The following is a 10151-nucleotide window of genomic DNA, read 5'->3' as shown; positions in this document are numbered from 1 at the left end:
AAATGAGGAGCTGATACCAAGAGCTCAAGTAGAAAGAAAATGTTTTGAACATGATGATGGGAACAAATGTACAAATGTGCTTGACATAATGGATGTATGTATGGATTGTGATAAGAGTTGTATAAAGTGATTTTTTTAAAAAAATGATGTGGACCAGAATTATCTGTCTGATCCCTCTGCTCATATCCCATCCATAGTTCAATCATGTGCTAAAGAAATGGCGAGCTTTATCCTGCAGGAGGACTGGGAAAACAGAAAAGGCTTCGTAGGCAAGGTGACTTTTGAGCCAAGTCTTCAAGATGAGTGTTATATACTAAAGGTGCAGCCCAGAAGAAAGCAGGTTGAGAAAGGTAGAGGGATAAACACCCTGTCCTTGAAAGACACTCCGAGGGACAAGGCTTAGGGCAATGGACAGGGCACAACCCCAAAGTCAAGCAGTGGAGACCCTTACATCCGCACTAAGGAGTTTGCATTTGATCCATAAGCAAAGGAAGGCACCAGAGGGCTTTAAGCTGGTGCACTATCATCATTGTAGTAGCATTTTACAATGGTCTGGTAAAATGGAGGGGTTGCAAAGAGAGGAGGGCCCTCAACAAGCTGTATTGACAGTGCAGTGGCTGCAACAGTGGGCTCAAATATGAGAACAATTGTGAGGATGGCACAGGACCGGACAGTGTTTTGTTGAGTCATACACAGGGCTGGTATGAGTCTAAACTTAATCCACAACCATTAGTGTTTGGGTTTTTTCCTGGTTGTTTGCTTTTGTTTGTTTGTTTGTTTGTTTGTTTGTTTGTTTTAGAAGTAAAGGAGGAAGGGGAGGGAATCTTATCATAATTATTTACAAAATAATTTTTTACAAAATAATTTTCACCTTGAAACCCTTCAGCTAATTCCCATCCCTGTTATGAACTGAATTGCCACCCCAAAGTATGCAGTCTAAATCCTAGCCCATATATCGGCAGTTCAAAACCACCAGCCACTCTGAGGGAGCAAGAGGAGGCTTTCGACTCCCATAGTCACAATCTACTCTGTCCTATAGGGTTCCCATGAGTTGCAATCCAGTCTCTAGCAGTGAGTTCGGTTCGTTTTATACCTGTGGTTACAATCCCACTGGGAAGGGGTGGTCCTCACCAGGTGACTGTGTCAGCATTCATGAACTCTATGGTTGAAGTCAATGTCTCTTGAGATAGAACAGCAGATTAGGCAAAAGCCAGGAGAGATGGAGGAAGACAGCTGCCAAGGAACCAAACAGCAGGTGTAAGGAGACATCACAAACTGGAAGCTTCCTCCTCAAACCAGCGCTCTGAATTTGAACTTCTGGCCTCTTGAACCATTTGTTAGAGTCACACACTTGTGTTTTTGTATAGCAGCACTAAACCAAAAGCAAAACAAAACAGCAAGAACAACAACCACACAACGTACTGCCATCGAGTCAATGCCAGCCCATAGCCACCCTGATAGGACAGGGCAGAACTGCCCCTGTCAGGTGCTAAGGCTCCCACTCTTCTGTTGCTGTTGGTAGGTGCCCTAGCCAGTCCCACCTCACGGCGGCCCTGTGCACAGCAGAATGAAACACTGCCCCGTCCTGCACCGTCCTCCCAGTCTGTTTCTAGCGTTTCAGGGTTTCTGCGGCTTCTTCCTCCAAAGTGGGGAGCCCAGTCCTTCTCCGTTGTCTGCTCTGAGTCTGGAAGCTCCGCTGAAACCTGTAAGCGTTGGGTGACCCTGCTGGCATTTGAAATACCAGTGACATAGCTTCCAGCTCCCACAGTACGACAGACTGACGGGCGCGTAGCGGCAGGAACGATTTACAGCCTTGGAAAACGCGCAGGGGCAGTTCTACTCTGTCCTAGGGCATCTTGGTGACTCAGGAATGACTTGATGGCCGCAGTTTTAAGTGGAAGTGTATCTTCAAGCAGGGAAAATGAACTTGACGCCTTGAGGAAACGGTGGCGGTGCCCTTACAAAGCATTCACAGCTTAGCATAGCTCTCCAGCAACGCTTGTCTCTTGCCTCTCTCCTCCTCTTCCACCTCCTCCCCCGTGTGCATTGAGGGGGGCAGGGGGAGGGGGCTAGCTCCTATAGCCAGATGCTCATTAACAGTAGCAAAATAACCATTCAGATCAGGCCTTCCTCTCTCCCCTACTTGCTAATCTTCAGGGGGAAAAGCCAACCCCAGTGGGGATTCTCGAAACACCAATCCAGTTCAATCCTGTTTCAATTTCTCACCAGGATTTCAGGCAATGTTTGTAGAAATCCACAAAGAGCTTTGCCTTAAACCTCCCCGCAACATTGGTAAAGGTATGCCAATTCCCTAAAACCCATTTTAGAACATGTGCCCCTGCATGTCACTGCTACCTCCACCGCTCCAAATGCTTCCTTATCAGTCTCTGACATGCCAGGTCTTTTCAAACAGGCAGGACATTGACAAAATGAAGCACCTTGTCACCCAGGCATCAGATAGGACTCCATGGGTGTCCTGGATCCCGGGAGCAAACTGCTGTCCAGGATAACATAGCCAGGCTCTGAGCAGAGTGGTATAGTTAAAAAAACCTTCTTTACTGCCATGGAGTCGACTGTGACTCCTGGTCACCCGATAGGGCAGGGTAGGACTGTCCCTGCGGGTTTCTGAGACTGTAACTCTTCATGGGATAGAAAGCACTATCTTTCTCTTGTGGAACGGCTGGTGGTTTCGAACTGCTGACTTGGGGATCACAGCCCAAGGCATAACCACGATGCCGTCAAGATTCAAAAAGCATCCCTTAAATTTTATGAAAATGTGCTTTCATGTAAAATCCCATTGTCCTGCTGTATGGACCAGGGTGGTGTGTGTGTGTGTGTGTGTGTGTGTGTGTGTGTGTGTGTGTGTGTGTGTGTGTGTGTGTGTGTGCGTGCGTGCATGTGTGTGTGCGCAGAATGTGTGCAGGAGGAGAGGGAGGGTGGGTGGAGGAGAGGGGACTGTTATTAGCTTAAAAGTCAGAAGGAAAGAGTGAGCTCACCCAGTTGAACTTCTCTGGGCAGAGGAGACTGACGTCATTAAAAGGGAAAGACAACCCGGGCCTAGAAAACCTCTAGACCTGGTTGCTGGGATTCCTCTGTCTTGTTTCCATCGTTATCAAAAGCACACGGCAAGGGACGTGGAGGAGGCAGAGCTGCGTGGAAAGGGGAGAAAGCAGAGTAACTGGAAAGGTGAACAGAATGGAGGCTCTTGGTGGTTGGGGAGGATGTCCCGAGAGGAGAGATTTTAGGCTGAGTTCCGCCAGTGAACAGCGATCCTTTGAGCCCGTCCACACTCGTCTCGAAGCAGCCATGGCACCTGTCCAGTGCACAGTCCAGAAGGGACTGCCACAGAGGGAGGTGAGGAGGTCATAAACAACCAGGGCTTTCATCGGGCAGAATTTCTACCCTTCTTGTATTAAAAAAAACAGCAGGAAGGTGATCCGCCTTGGATTCATGGGAAGAAGCTTTAGATGTCTCAGTCGTCTCAGCAAGCTCATCATCCAGGCACCGCATGCGCATCTCGCACACATATGCAAATACACACACACACACACACACACACACACACACACGCAGGCGCACTCTGGCCTGCCGTCCTGGTCAACTCAGCACAGCTCGGGGACCAGACACTTCCTCCTTTCCTCCTGCAGGCCTCTCTGCTCATGCGACTCAAAAGTGGAAGCGCTAAAGCCACCCAGGAGGCTTGCTGGAAAGAGAAACCGCCGTCTCTGCCCTCCCGAGAGTATCCATTTGAGAGGAGGGAATGTCAGTCTCTAGGAGGAGGACATATGGCGACCCATAGACAGGGACAGAGACACCCAGAGTATAGTTGGACAAAGCGTTCACTTGGGTTCCGCGTGAGGGTACAGGGGTCTACCCGTGATGACTGTTGGCCCTTCCTTGCCAGGAGTAGCCGTCTGCATCAGAGTCTAGATTTGAAGCAAGTGGCAGAGCTTCTTGCTCCGGAGGAAAAGTGAGCCCATCTTGTGTGCAGTGCATCTCGGGATACAGAGGCAAATTCCCTTGTTTTCTGAGTCTGATGCTATTGTTAGCTGCTGTTGCTGCATTGACCCCCACCTCATGGTGACCCCACATACAGAAGGCTGAAATGCTGCTCGCTCCAGTGCTCTGACTATTGGGATCCATATGGTTCTCACTGACTGGTTTTCAGAAGATCGCCAGACCTTTCTTCCTAGCCCAGCTTCGTCTGGAAACTTTGCTAAGACCCCTTCGGCATCACAGCAACACACGTGCCTCCACAGACAGGCAAGTGGTGGCTTCACATGATGTTCATTGGCCAGGAATTGAACCCAAGCCTCCTGCATGGAAGGCAAGAGGGCTACCGCAGAACCACCCCGTCCCATCATCCATCCTTACCCTAGACTCAAGCAACAAGGGGAGCCCTTCCTTCCTACCATGGCTGGGTGTGGCTGCTTGGTAATCATCAGTGAGGAAGAGGACATTTGGCCTGAAATGTCTCCCCCTAAGTGATGAAGATACATTTCCACTTCACCTAAGCACTCAGCACAATGAACTGGGTGCCATCGGGCGCAGTACGATCTGTTACCAGAGGGACTCCGGCTCCCTCAGGTGACTACATATCCAGAAGGTAAGATGGCGGAAGTGTTGACATACTGCTGGAGCAGCAATTGGGGATACCGTGGACTTTGAAGAAAGATAGAATCTCTGCCAATTACTAGCTGTAAAAGCTTATAAAGGTTATTTTATTGCAACTTTCTGAAGTAGACATCTGCTTTATTGAGGTCTTTGTTTTCCTACCCAGGATTCATTTCCTCTTCTCCCAGTAACAGAACCATGGTTTTCCTTCAGGCTGACTGTACCTTGCTCCATTTGTGAGCACGTGAGCCACGAGGTCAATAAGCATCTTCCATTCCCTCTTCACCTGACCCCAGCAAGTGAGTCAGCATGAGCCCACCACTCATGTTAGTAGATCAAGGATGTGAGTGAGTTCTAAGATGTGAGTGGGGACCACTAGGTGCCTGTCTGTCTACCAAATTTGAAACTGAGAGGATAGCAATTAAAGTTGCTGGGGCTGCCACCCCAGGAAAGCCTGCCACCCCAGGAAAGCCTGCCACCCCAGCAGAAAGCAGAACCAAGGAAGGGGAACTGAGTCTTGAGGGAAGCAACCAGTCATCCAGCTGGGCATGGAGACCTGCAGTTTCCAATTTCGGGCATAAATTCCTTTCCTTTGATTAAGCCCAATGGAGCTGCAACCACAGTCTCAAAGGGAAAGAATCCCAATCATACACTCTCTAAGCCTCTGCGTCCTCACAGTGCAATCACAACCCGAGGTGCTAATCAGGGCTTTGGGCTTCACACGGTAGAAAGCAAGGCTACTTAAGCAGAAAATACACGTTTGAGGGGCCTTCCAAAGATCTCGGAAAAGCCCATTCTCTTTTCACTCGAGTTCTCCAGGAAATTTTTGAAGCCAGATAATGAGTGGCTGGCAAGATCATTAGGAAGCTGTGCACCAAGCAAGACTGGGTGGCCAGTATCCCAGCCTGGGTTCAACCCTCGTCAGAGCCTGAATACCATCCCCTCTCACGATGGCTGGGCATGGGTCACCACTGCTGTCCCCATACCATTGGACATGTTTACCGCCGCCTGAATCAACTCTGCCCTTGCACCTGGCCTTTGCCAAAGTCCCAGGCAAAGTCCGAAACTGAAACACCCCATTGCTGGGCTAAGGACAAAGGTCAGCCGTTCTGAAGCCAGAGAGATGCTCGGGTCCCAACAGATCCCACGAACTGCGATAAAGCTGCCTCCTGTGATGGGCATGACCTGTGGTTCCTAAAGCATAAGATGACTTAGAGCCGTGGTTCTCAAACCTGTGGGTCACGGCCCCTTTGAGGTCGAATGACTCTTTCACAGAGGTCATCTGATTTCATAACAGTAGCAATGAAAATAATTTTATTGTTGTGGGGGACAACACAACATAGGGAACTGTATGAAAGGGTCACGGCATTAAGAAGGTTGAGAACCAATGACTTAGAGGCTAGCCAGCTTCCAATGGGCACAGTGCTCACCCATGCACAAGGTAGCTACAACTGTGACATTATGATCATTTAAAAAAAAAAAGGTGCAACCAATATTTAGACTGTCCTTTTGAACAGAGGTCAAACGGCCTGACTGGGGGGACTCACACCTCCCAGGCGCTTTCTGTGGCTTCTACAAGCAGGGGAGTTTCCCAGTGGGTGTCTGGGAGCTACTTGTGGACATGCAGCTTCAGATGGCAAAGGCCCAGCAGGCTAGGCCTTCCTAGTTTTGTGGCTCACAGCACAGTCCTCTGAGTGGCAGTAGCATCAAGTTCCTACTGCTGACTCCTAGGTCCCACTGTGGCCCAGTTACATCAGCACCAGCATCTTCCCAGGACCCCCAGGGATTCGTGGACACATTGGATTTTGAGACGTACTCTTCCAGAGCAGTGGTTTTCCACCTTGCCTCTACATTGGACTCAAGTGACTTTTTTTTTTAACTATTGCTATCTGATCTCTCCCCTGAGAGAAGCTGTTACAACTGCTCCAAGGTGTCACCGAGGCACTGAGCTTTTGCAAAGTGCTTCAGATGACAGGTGAGAAGCCCAGGTTGAGAACGACTTCAAAAAGGCGTGGTTGCATCCAACCCAGAACATTCTTGGAATTAAAGAACATTCTTATGAAAATCACGTGCACCCAAAACCAAGCTCGCTTACATGGCGTCATAATAACCCTACAGCACAGGGGAGAACTGCCCCTATGGTTTTCCAAGACTGTACCTCTTTACAAGAATAAAAGCCTCATCTTTCTCCTAAAGAGCAGCTGGTGGTTTTGAACTGCTGACCTTGTAGTTAGTAGCCCAATGTGTAATTCACTACGCCACCAGGGTCAATCCAGGTTACCAGAACATCCTTGCTTGGTAAAGGTCCCTTCCCATCAAGGTTATTTTAAAAGTCAAAGAGGCATCCATTGGTGGTTCCCAATCTGAGCTACTTGCTCTAGACCTTGGAACTTTAATTTGTTTCCTATAAACATTGAAATAAAATGAAGCCAAGGGAGCCCAGGGGTCCTAGTGCTGTCTCCTTTCAGAGATGAGGAGGCTTAGGCTTGGACCAGTGAGCTGAGTTCTTGAGGCTGATCAAGGTCTTGAACTCCAACCTTCCAGGGTCATGGGGAGAGCCCTTTCTGCCCCACCCCTACCCCCCACGTGGCTTCACCAGCAAAGATCACTTAGGCGGAAAGGATGTTTGATGAGTGCATGGTCAAAAGTTCATCACCAAAATGTTCATTATTAATAATGAGGTTAAAAGCTTCATCGGCAATCCAGCCATGCCAGTGGTCCCTATGAAAGCCATTTGTTCCGTTGGCTCTCATCTAATTATGGGTAGGTACAGTAATTGGAAACAGACAATCTCCGATGGGCAGGGTTTCAGGAAATGGAAACCTCTAATACAATTCTGCCAAGGAAGAGTCAGCTTCCACCATAGAGAACAGCTGGGTCTCAAGCCTGGGGGGGTTGGGGGGCGGGGGGAGGAAAAGATCGTGTGTTTGGGGAAGAGTCAGGAAAACCGGCAGAAAAGACTAGAGCCCTGGGGGCTTGGAGCACCGGGGTTCCACAGGGCCCCCTCTGAGCTGTGCAGGGCGCCAGGCACTGTTCCCCCCAAGGCTTGAGAAAGCCCTACAGGGGCATAGGTGATGGCAGTGTTGAAGTTATACTTATATACTGGCATTATACCCAACCCTCTGCTTATGTCACTCCACCTGCTCCTATCAGGTAGCCCCCTTCATGTTATCAAGGGGGCATGATACGGTTTAAAGTGCTTTTGGTAACTGCCCAGGAGTGAGCCAGGATGGGGTGGAAGACCATCTGAGTCCACAGCGCTGAAGCTCTACCCCTTCCTGCTGCAACAGCCTCATTCCCAGCTGGGCCCAGCTGGCGCTCTCTGGAAGGGCCAAGCAGAAGTGCCCGGTTCTGTTGGCACACCGGCCAGGTGCTGGTCAGAGGAGGTGGGAGGGTGAAAATGGCACAGGGAGTGAGCAGATGCCCCTCTCCGGTGCTTAGGGGGCACCAGCCCTGTGAGCTAAGTGGATCCAGATGCTGCCAGTGTGGGCATCTGCTGCCATGCTTGTTCTCTGCCACGGGGCCTCAGGACCCACCAGCCCCATGTGCGCCATCTGGCCCTCCAGCTGCAGAGATTCTGCCCCGGATTGCAGCCGAGAGTGAACGGATACTATTTAGCACGGGCACGGCTCGGTGGCTTACAAGACGGATTACCCGAAGCCCTGCGCTCCGTGCTCGGGTGGTGGGTGCCAGGCTTTCCGCAAAGCCAGCTGCAGGTGGTTTCACATGGTTGCCATCAGCTTTGTGAACAGGGCCTGATCGGCAGAGCAGCACGGCCCATCTGCTGTCCCCCAGTTGGGCTGCAGGCAGCTGGGAGCGGCCTTTCTCTCTCTTCCCTCCTTCCCCTCTCCTTCTCCCCCACGGCATCTGTCTTCCAAGTTAACTTTCGCGACCATTCCAAACCCCACACACAGTTTCCAGGCCCAACTTCTCTCACACAGGAACACCAGCCGGGGAAGGATCTCCCTGCGTGCGTGCCTTCTGGTCAGAGTGGTAGGACTAGAGGAGAAAGAGAGACTCCCTGGATGTGGATTGTCAGAGAGGGCAGCGCAGAGGAGGCGACATGTAAACTAAGACTTGCAGGGTGAGGAGGAGACGCCGCCTAAAGAAATGGGGAGAGAGTCTCCCTGGCCGGAGCAGAAGCATGTGGAAGTGCTTTGAGGTGGAAATGCGTGTGGAACGTCTCAGCTACCAGATCAGTGGAGCGGGCAGAGCCTGACCTGGGAAGGAGAGGCAAGGTGCTGAACAGGTTCTGGGAATCAGCCAGGAGCATGCATGCAGAGCCTATGGGCGAGCCATGCAGTCAAAATGTTATTCCAGGTATGTGATGAAATGAATTACTCCATGTGACCCTTATAGCCACAGTCTGATAACTCCCACCGATGCCTGAGTCAAACTCACTGCCGTCTACTTGACCCCAGCTCATAGCACCCCTGTAGGACAGGGCACATCTGTCTCCTGGATTTCCAAGACTGTAACTCTTCATGAGAGTCGAAAGCCTCCTCTTTCTACCCATGGAGCAGCTGGTGGTTTCAAACCGCTGACCTTGTGGTTAGCAGCCCAACTCGTAGCCAGTAGGCCACAAGGCTGGGTAGAATTATGCAAATGTGTGGCTCTTGTGCCCTACCCCCTAAGGGAATGAGACAGCTTGCCAGTAAGGTTAATTGCACCCAACTGTGGGAATTGTTCGACTTGGCTGTTATGTTAGGCTTCAAATGAACCAGCCCAAAGGTGGAAAGGGGGTTCTCATGACAATCAGAAGAGCTGGGAACAGAGCACCTTCTCTGGACCCAGACCCCTATGCTAGGAACCTCCTAACCCCAGGAGATAGAACCCCATGGCCCTGACCAGAGATGGCAAGAAGCAGCAGGGGGTAGAGGATGGCCACAGAACCAGGAGGCTGCCAGGAGGCAGCACAGTGTGCTTCCCAACTGATGAGATGAGGAAGCTGAGAGCCACAGGCAAGAGTCTTTCTGCAGAGTGGAGTGCTATGTGGCTGAGCACCCCCAGGCTGAGATGTACTGACGAGCGAGGCACCTCTGTGTATTTAGCAGCAGAGCTGAAAGAACTTCAGAACAGTTGCCCAAGCCGGGCAGAGGCCAAGGGATGACAGGGCCAGGAGGTCAAGAGAAGAAGCGATCCTGAGTGAAGAATTGTATCCTTAGTCATTACTGGTCCTGAATTGCAACCTGTTACTTCTCTAACACACCCCACAATTGTGAGTATTCTCTGTGAGGTCTGAGAGGCCACTGCAATGAAGTATAGACACCAGCAGAGCAGCAAGGGGTACCAGGAGAAGGATGGCTGGGCTCAGACCTGGTACAAAGGCTGGAGGACCGAGGTCCACCTGGCCTTCGCCTCACAGAAACCCACCAGGGGCTTCTGATCTGCATCTGCCTTTCTCACGCCAACAGCATGCCATTGACCGTGTAGAGCAAGACCATGGGCTTGCTTTGAAGGACTTACATCTTATGAGTATTGCCCCTCTTGTGGCTGCATTGTAAATACACACGACTCTGGGAAATACGTGTGGCAGC

This window comes from Echinops telfairi, unplaced genomic scaffold, assembly GCF_000313985.2.
Source record: "Echinops telfairi isolate 266 unplaced genomic scaffold, ASM31398v2 ScPeMD7_70;HRSCAF=299, whole genome shotgun sequence".
NCBI lineage: Eukaryota > Metazoa > Chordata > Mammalia > Afrosoricida > Tenrecidae > Echinops > Echinops telfairi.
The sequence above is the reverse complement of the archived record's forward strand: the minus strand, read 5'-3'. Positions refer to the sequence as shown.